This window comes from Marmota marmota, unplaced genomic scaffold, assembly GCF_001458135.2.
Source record: "Marmota marmota marmota unplaced genomic scaffold, marMar, whole genome shotgun sequence".
NCBI lineage: Eukaryota > Metazoa > Chordata > Mammalia > Rodentia > Sciuridae > Marmota > Marmota marmota.
The window spans coordinates 38,704,356-38,714,473 of NW_026000174.1; the positions used below are offsets into that span (position 1 = coordinate 38,704,356).

The 10,118-nt window shown below is 39.0% G+C and overlaps 1 long non-coding RNA gene across 1 annotated transcript; it reads right to left on the reverse strand.

Annotated features, from left to right (window-relative positions):
• Nucleotides 1–1,956: 1,956 nt before the first annotated feature.
• LOC107135717 lies at nucleotides 1,957–5,598 on the reverse strand. The gene is made up of 3 exons (XR_001502606.2): nucleotides 4,264–5,598; nucleotides 3,740–3,894; nucleotides 1,957–2,500 (listed from the first exon to the last, which is right to left on the reverse strand). It is a non-coding gene; the product is annotated as an uncharacterized LOC107135717 (long non-coding RNA).
• Nucleotides 5,599–10,118: the final 4,520 nt, after the last annotated feature.

The following is a 10,118-nucleotide window of genomic DNA, read 5'->3' on the forward strand; positions in this document are numbered from 1 at the left end:
AGAGCCACATGCCATCTCTTCACCACTGCAACTTTTTAATATGCAAGAAGGCCTTATCCAACCAGTGTGGGGCCCAACAGGAAGAAAACATGGGATGGATTTCCAAATGACTTAGACTGGAATTATACTATGAATGGGAAATAAACCTTCATTGCTTTAAGATGGCCAAGATATTTCAGGCCTATATGTAATTGCAGTATAACTTATCCTGACAGTTGTACTGACCAAATAATGTTTAGAAGTATCTTTCCTTTTTAATCTTTAAGTGTAGAGAGTAATTTCAAGCATTTTTTCAAGTTCACATTTATTGGAGTGTAGTCAGGGAATATATCCTATATGTTACTGAGTGTTTGGTATCTGATGAGATTTCCTTTGTATTATGACAAGCAATCAGGTTTTTTTTTTTTATTCCATATGTGTAAACTAGATTAAGCTATTTAACTGATTAATTCAAACTTTCATATCCTTATTACCTTTTTAAATTTGTTCTAATTAGTTATACATAACAGTAGAATGCATTTTGACACATCATACATTAATGGACATGTAGATCAATGGTACAGAATAGAAGACACAGAGACAAACCCACATAAATACAGTTATCTCATATTAGACAAAGATAGTAAAAACATACATTGAAGAAAAGATAGCCTCTTCAACAAATGGTGCTGGGAAAACTGGAAATCCATATGTAGCAAAATGAAATTAAACCCCTAACTCTCACCCTGCATAAAAATCAACTCAAAGTGGATCAAAGACTTAGGCACTAAAACAGAGACCTGCACCTAATAGAAGAAAATGTAGGCCCAAACCTCCACCATGTTGGCTTAGGAACTGACTTCCTTAACAAGACTGCTTATTAACTTTTTATGTTTTAATCTATATTTGCAAAGAGAGCTTTTTTAAAACCCATTATGTATAGATTTTTAAATATCTCTTTATAGTCCAATTGATTCCCGTTTTAAGTATATTTGAAGTCATAATATTAAGTACATGCTAGTGGCAAATTGCTTATAGTAAATGGCCTTCATTATCCCTAAGAATGCATTTTTATCTTAAACTCTATTGGTCAGAGCGGTTACTTCTGTAAGGTGCTCAAAAGTTATCACTCCCTGGGCTATCACTGGCCTAAAGTAAATTTTTAATATTAATTTCTCAGCTCGGGAGTTGTAGTAGCTAGTGGTTCCAGGGCCATGCACATGATTTAAAATCAAGTTCCAAAAATATGTAAGATATAACTAACTTCCTTTTCATTTCATTTTCATGGATGGTAGATTTTCTTTCTAGTCGCCTTTTAGTGGAGGCCTAACCTGCTGACAGTTTCAGCTCATGAAGGGATCTCAGTTTCAACTCTTCCCCTCAGGGCGGTCCACAGCCTCACCTCCCACCCCTACTCCTAGCCAGAGCATAAGCTCAGCTCACTTTCTTTCTCCTTTGGTTTTCAAGGCCTCCTCTATCTCCTTCTTCTCTTTCTCCTTTTCCTTCTCCTCCTTTTCTCTGCTCCTGAGGATTGTATTAGTACTTTTTAAAAGGAGTTTCACAGTAAGAGGATTTTATATTATCTGGTACCAGCATCCCTGGAAGTTGTCTTAATTATCTTTTTATAACTGCATGTCACTAATGCTTTTGTCTTTCTGAGCAAAAAGATCAGCAGGGTGAAAGCAGGATTTGGATAGGAAGTAGGAAGCAGATAAGGGCACTATGTTCTTGTTCTTGGGAAGATATTCTTTAGTCTGCCTACTCTAATTAAGATGATAATCACCATTACACACACACACACACACACACACACACACACTTAGTTTTATTTTGTCCTTATTTCTCTATTTATCTTCTTCAGGGAGAGAAAACTCAGGGAGCTTAGAAGGTTAATCATAAATGATATGATAATAATAACAGCATTGTGATAAGAGTTGACATTTATTAACATTTAAATAAGCCAGGGCCTAAGCAAAGATCTTTGCACATATTCTTTCATTGAAGCCTAAAGACCCTGTGAGGTTCTGGATCTGACAAATGCTAAGCAACTTACTCAGGTTCATACACCTAGGAAGTGGCAGAGATCCAACCTCTGTCAACTGAAGCCAGAGCCTGCACTGGCCTGTACTCTCTCTTGAATATTCCAGTTTAAATATTTAGGTTCTCATTCTTTACTTACCACCCCAATGTCTCCATCCCCACACATAATATCCACTTAGTTGTTTAGTCTCTTCTCTTGTTACAAAGCAGAGGGATATTATGTAAATACAAATTTCTGGAGACTAACTCCTGATTCTGCTGCAGAGCCCAGCTCAGAGGACACCTCCCCCAGGAGGCTTTCCCGGATGCCTGCAGGCTGGTTAGGTGTTGCTTCTCGTGGCTCCTAGAAGTGCACTATGCCACAATTACTTAATTCTATGAATCTCTCCTTGTCTTTGAGCTATATCTGAGGGTGGATTCAGTCTGTCTCTTGTTCTTCTCTGTTGTTTCAGTCAGCTTTGTGCTGCCATGACCAAAAGACCTGACAAAAACAATGAAGAGGAGGAAGTGTTTATTTTGGCTTACAGTTTCAGAGGTCTCAGTTCTTAGATGGCCAGCTCCGTTGCTCTTCCACCATAGAGTGTCATGGTGGAAGGGCATGGAGGAGGAAAGCAGTTCAGAACCTGGCTAACAGGAAAGGGGTGGTGGGGTGTGCATGCTCTGCTCACTAAGGCAAAATAAAAAAACCCAAACATCCCCCCCCCCGCCCACGATCCACCTCCTGCATCCACTCCCCACCCACTTACATTTACCACCCAGTTAATCTTCATTACTGGATTAATACACAGATTAGATTACGCCTCTCATAACTTACTATGTTTACCTCTAGACTTTCTTGTATTGTCTTACACATGAGCTTTTGGTGGACACCTCTTATCTAAACCACAGTATCTGAGTCCCAAACATGTATCACAAATCCTGATACATGGGGGGCCTGTGTCACACTTTTTTTTCTTTTTGGTACCAAGGATTGAACCCAGAGACACTATCACTGAGCCACTTCCCCAGACTTTTATTTTTTTATTTTGAGACAGGGCCTCCTGTTGCCCAGGTTGACCTCCAACTTGTAATCCTCCTGCCTCAGCCTCCCAAATTGCTGGGATTACATGTGTCTGCACCCAGCTCACATGGTTAACCTTTGATGAATAAATGAATGCATGAGTGAATAAATTGATAAATATTATCTTTCATGGATAATAGAGAACAACTAAATGTATTTCCAAGAATAGAGTTTCTTTATTAGTCTTAAAACATACTAATTTATTCTACTTGTGATCTGAAAATATGCAACAACTCTCTGTAGAGATTCATATTTTTCTGATAATGTGCCTGTTTCAAAATTGCTAAAGTGTCACAGAACAAGAACGAGTAAACCTAGGGCCCTGCATAAAACCAGCTCACATATTCTTAGGCCTGAGGAGATCTATCGCTAGTGAGTCCAGTCTAACTCTGTGCCTTCCCTCTAGGCATAAGGAACATTCTGTTTGCCTTGTGCTCAAGCACTGTGCTCTCCCGTTGTGACAGCGGGACAAGATGTTGCTTCCTCTGTGGGTGGCCACTCTTGGAAACCCTGTAAATTTATTGCAAACTGATGCATTTATTCCCAAAGCAGTAATTTGGGTGTCTTTTTATTCCCTCTGTTCCAAAAGGATATTTTCATTGGGAATGTCCATTTTTAAAAAAGTGTGACAAATCTAGGCACAGGTACAAATCCACGCACCAGGGCTAATGCTAGAAGGAAACTTCATTTCTCCTGCATTAAAGGTGATGGACCAGCTTGCTTTCTCAGAAATAGCACAGAGATGTCTCAGTCACCTGGCTCCTATTAAACCGTGCCATGTTCATGAGCCAAAATGTTGCTGGATCTGTTCCCCTCTTGAAAAAAAAGAAAAACCACATATACTCAGGAACACAGTTCTTTTTAATTAGCCCCAGATGGGATTTGTTAGTATGCCTCCTCCCATTCCATAATAAATCCTTATAATTAAATAACAGATACTTGTTATTCTTGTGCATGCAGAAGCCAGAAGCAGCTTTTCTCGGCATAGAAAAGTGGGGAATTGGAGAGCTGAGAGGAAAGAGACCAGCCAGGTGGTCGGGTTTTATACTTAGTGGAAGTAGGGAGGCTGTGTGCAAGGTGGACACAGCAATGCCCATCTGGGGAGTTTCCCTGATCCTAGATGTCTACTCTGCTGGTTGATGGGAGATAAGAAGGCTATGTAGGCTCCAGTTATACCCACTTACCTCACTTTGAACCCTGTCTTTCCAACGAAGTAGTTATGTGATGCTAAACCAATTATCCAACCTCTCTGAACTTCAGTTTGCTCATCTGTAAGATAAGAAGAATTCTTCCTACATCACAGGATTGTTATGTTGAATTAGAAATCTGTTAAGCCCTAGGTATGGTACCTGGAACATAGTACATAGATATAATAATCACATGTAATAAGACTGATTATTATTGTTATTAACAGAGAACAGTACTAGTATTATATAATGAGGAAGATGTGTGATGTGAAGTTGTGTTAAGGGACCCACAGACCAAAGCAGTTTTCTTATCCATGATCTTATCATGATGCCTATCCTCTCCCACCCCTCACTATAAAACCATTACCTAAGGGCCACCTGGAAACACGTATTTAACAGAATTTTAAAATAATGGTGCAGAGGCAGGCAGATAAAACAAGGGCTATCTATACATTATGAAAGATTTACTAAGGAGACCAGAACCTATTAGCAGCCATGGTCACATTGGATAAAACCAGCTGCTGAGAGAACTCTGTTATCCAAACTTGAATGAGGGAAGAGGCAATGTATGGCCTGAGGCATAGAGATATACTGCACAGGGTAGCCTGAAGGGTAAGATCACCTATGGCTTAGCACAGGAAGGGTAGAGAGATTTAAATGGGGGATAGAAAAAGGAGGAATAAAGTCCAACTTGGCCAGTTTTTAATTTTTGCATTAGTTAAGAACTAAAGAAAGAAAAGAAATATTTTAGAAATTGGAGCTATTACTAAAATTGCTATTGAATAATCTGGTTGTGTGAAAAATTCATGAGTAATCATGAATCCTTATCCTGCATTTCGCTTAAGGATTAAGTAAGAAAGAAATGCAGGAAATCGTAAACCCCTGTAATCAAGCAGGGTAGTCTTTATGAGCAGCGACTGCCCTACTTCATCTTGGCTCATAGAATTTCTGGCAATGCAGCTTTGAACCTGGCACCAAGTTTATTCTTCAAGTCAGGAGTTAAAGGCTTACTCTGCTGCAGGAGGCAATGCCACAACACAGAGAACCCCATGTCCTGGGCTTGAATAAGTCATTTATCCAACAGTGTGTATTGTCTACAGTCTATTTGAGACAAGGGAATTGCCTCTCATGAATAAAACTGGGCTAGTGGACACAACACCAGAGAGACAACTCCAATTCAGTATTAGGAAAGACATTCTAACACTCAAAGCTGTTCTATGAGAAAATATATAAGTACAAAATCCAAATCACCAAATGTACGTCAAGCAAAGGCAACTTACAGAAACACAAATACTAAAGAGGAAATGTGACTCATTGAGTTTAAAGTTCACTTTCAATTTTTCAGTCCTGTAAAGGAGAACATGTAACCTTCAAATACAATGAACTTAAAGTTTAACCAAGAAAACAAACTGTGGACATAATGACGGATCCAAAGCTACAGAAAATGAGCCAAATCAATGGTCTAAAAACAGTACAGAAATTCCAAAAGGCAGCTGTCCGAAAAATATTTGATAAAAACCTGAAATTTCTCCACACTTAAAGAAGATTCACTCTTTTGCAAAAGCAATTGGATTGGGTTCCTGGAGGTGAGAAGAAAGATTAAATAAATTTGGAGCCAAAATATGGGGGATGGGGTGTGAAGTTCGGTGGTAGAGAGCTTGCCTTATATGCATGAGGCCTTAGGTTCAATAACCAGCACTGGAAAAAAAAAAAAAAAAGGCAGGGTGGGAGGAGAGAAAGAAGAAGAAAAGAAAAATTGGCACACAGACTCTCATGCAGTCCCCATAATGTTCCTGCTTAAATGTAATACAGAGCATAATGCTTGCCAACAATAAATAACCACGAATAAACAGTTGCTTGGCAATTTCATGAGAAAAACCAGATCTGTTTAATTCTGTTCTCTGTATGTCTGTGCTCTAGAGATCTAGTCTCAATATTTTGATTTGCAATACATTAGAATTCATTTGCAATAACTTAGAATTCAAAGACACGGCTTACCAATTAATTATTAATTCAAAAGACACAATCTGTGACCTCATGATTTTCTATGGGCTTTGAAATCATTACTCATTCATTCTTCATTTCTGAGAGTGTTAGAGGATCAGATTAGAAAAGGAATTCTTCATCCAACTAACATTATGCATCAGCCTGAAATGGGAAATAGAGATACATTACGTAGGGCCTGCCACTCGGTGTAGTCTAAAGACCAGCTGCAACGGGCATCATCTGGGAGAGCCTCAGCAATGCAGAATCTCAGCTCCTCCATCTCCAACCTCACTCCCAGACCTACTGAATCAGAATCTGCATTTTAACTAGATCCCCAGTGATCCCTGTGCGTATTCAAATTTGAGAAGTTCAAAACTAAGCAACAGTGACTCTGTTGCCCACCTTCAAACCTTCACCACCTGAAAGCCTTAAAGAAGCAGCAGCAGTTTCTGGGGGGAAAAAAAAAAAGAAGAGAAAATTACTCAGATTGTAATCATTCATGGAATCACTGATTAAGGTGTTTGTCTTAATCAGTGTCCTGTTTGTCCTGTTGCTAACATGGTACAGCCATGTTTAACATGGGCTGGCAGAGCCTTCTGCTGTTGTGACCCAAATCAGCTGATTAGTCTCAGTTAGTTACTAGACTTTGGGGGAATGGAGAGGAGAGCCTTAGACCTAAGTCTGGGCAAGGAAAAGCAGCTGTTTCTCATAAACTGCAATGAACAAGCCTAGGAGGGCTTCAGCATTTGTAACCTGAAAACTCCTGCCTTTCTGTCAACAGAGAGAAATCCCTTCCTGCTGTGGTGATGTTGGAGATACCAAAAGCTGCAGTGGAAGCTCAAGCCTGAATTTAGCCACGAAGGGGAACTTTAGGGGCATCCAGGTTTGAGAAATATACCAAACAAAGTATTTCCTAGAATACTTTCTCAATTCAAAAAGACCATTGATTGCAGGAAATGACATGGATTTCACAACAGGTTTTCAGGAGGGGTGGGCAATGCTTCTTTAAATGCAATGCAGATATATATCCCTATTTTCCAAAAAGTTAAATAAAGTGAGGGCAAGGTTTGTGGGAGTATATCTTAAAATCAGGAAAACTTGGTAGATTAATGCTTTGACAATTTCACTGGCCAGTTTGCTAATGTATATTAGCAATTTAGTTTTTACATGGCTTCCTGCAAATGCGTGTTAAAAAAAAATGATGTTCACTGTTTTCTGCAGACATTTCTTTGACTACAGGACTGAAACACAACCCTAAAAGCTATATGGAAGAGAAACATCAAGGCTCCAATTTTTCCTAATAAACTTGGGTCGAAAATTGGATAAATGTAAGAATTTGTGAGCCTACAGAATTTTGCCTTTCATGATGTAGGTCCTGAGTCTAGGCACCGAATGTTCCACACTTAATGAAGAAAGCCCAACAAGACCATGGGTTTGTATGTGAAACAGGATGTTGTTCAGAATCAGAGAGAGAAACCAAAACCCAAGTGCTACCAATACTGTTCTCAAAATACACAATGAATCCATAACATTCTGATTGCCTGACATACAAATTAAGAACATTTCACCCTGTTACACCACCTCCTTGGGACCATTCTGGCGTCCCTGGTATTAAGTCACAATTCCTTTCACTCTAACCCTAGCATGAGAAAAGCACACCAGTTAAGAACTTCAGACTGCACCATTAGGAAACCTAAAGCCAACATTAGATAATGTTCTTCTCCACCCTGCCTGGGTACAAAAATCTTCAAACAACATTGCCATGGGTCAGATTTTATAATGAATTGTTTTTGTTACAGGAAAAGTAGTTTCTTCCTAGAAAGCCCTTATGGATAGTTGAGTTTTCTCCTCCCCCTGCACCCCACCCCCCACGTTAAAATTGATTTAACATAAACATTAAGATTTCCTATGAACTAAATTTACCATAGAGAAAATGATAAAGAGGAATCCTGTGGGTTAATTAGTGGAAAAATCTGCCACAAGGAACTGTGATCATATTTTCTTTTTTTATACGTTTATATAAATTTTAAAAATTCTAAATGGGTATTTATAAAATGCAATTTTTTTAAAGAAGTAATTCTTTTTTATTTATTTCTTACATACATGACAATAGTGGAATCCATTACATTCATAATTATCCATTCACAGCACAGTTTTTCGTAACTCTGTATATAAAGTAGGTTCATGCCAAATTATGCCATGAGCGCTCTTTTTTTTTTTGCATTACAATTCTTAATACACCTTTATACCACGATTTGTCATATCTCTATTTGTATATAAGGTATGTTGACACCAAATTCACATCTTCATACATGTATTTTGTATAATGATGACCATCACCTTCTTTCATTGAGGCCTCAAGCTTTCAAGAATAGACATCTTTGACTTCTCTTTCCCCTGAGTCCTAAAGCTCCCTCTAGTGGCCAAGAATATACACCAAGTACAGGTATGGAGAGCACACATGTTCTAAAGCCTCTTGTTTTTAGGTAACACCTTGTTTCTACAGCATTTGCACATAGATCTGACTTTTTAATACAAAACTTTATGAACTATGGTTTCCTCCCATTTCAAAGTTAAATAAACTGAGGCTGAGATGAGGTCGAGTCTTGTACAAGGTCATGTAGTTGGTGACAAGAAACTAGGGCTGGAGACCAGACTTCGTGATTCCCACACCCAGGAAGGTGTTCTGCACTGTCTCATGTCCTACAGTAACTATGCAAAGCTGTACATGAATATTCTCATTGATGCTACTACTCTTTTCACCTTCATAGAAGCACTTTCAAGATGAGAATTATGAAGCCATATTTAGCAAATGTTTCCATACAATATTAAGGAAATTCATGCACCACCTTAAAAGATAGCTACTAACTGCCCCACCCACACCCTGCCACCAGGACACATCAACATTTACTAGATACAATCTTCACACACCAAGAACCCAAAGAAGATGAACTTTGAAGTTCTTTACTCTTTCCCTTAATTACAATGCTTTCCATGCCTATGTAGTTATTCCTTCAGCCCATTATCCAGAGTATTTAAAAGGATTAAACAAATTAGTATATATTTGCTAACATTTAAGAAAAAGCTAGTGGATATTGCCACCAAGGCATTCTAGCATTCCCACAGGCATGCCTAGGATTAGTGGCAAACTGGGATGTTTCTAGGAAAGTAGCAATTTGGAAGCTTTTTTTTCCAAATGTAAGAGCACACCACAGTCTAACTGGCTGGCTCAGTGAAATGCCTAAAGAAGCAACATAGTGAATACAGAAGAGGTTTTCTCAGTGAACAAAAGCCAGTACTGTCTCTAAATTCTTACCTCTTTTCATTCTGGCATTTCCAATGGCTTTGGAAAAGCCACAATGAACAGCCATGGCTTACTAATTCACATAAGCCTCTTTCACAACAGTTCCATGAGGATTGGGACCACATCTACATTGTTCAGTCAACATTTCAAACACCCAACACTGCCTCTGGCAGTAGTGTACATTCCAAATGTTTAAAGAATGACTGTGCCAATGGTCTTTATTGAGCCAGCCCTTCTTGGAACCTGCTCATCCCTGCCCCCAAATAATCAGTGGCCTCTGGTTACCTGGGACATTTTCCTCCAGTCCTCCACAGGCAACCTCAGGTTCTAGATACTTGGCCAACCTGATGAAAAGCCCTGTTCTCTATTCTGAGACCCATTCCTAAGTCTCGGTTAGGTGCCAAACACACATAAGCAATCATAAAAGCTTCCTGCCTTAAACCTCCCAGGAAGTGTATCATAATGCAAAAGGGCTATTTTTAAGTGTGTAAAAATGCCAGACTCTGATGACTAAAAGAACATTTCAGCATTGAGACAGAATGCTGAGGGTTCCCAGAGCTAG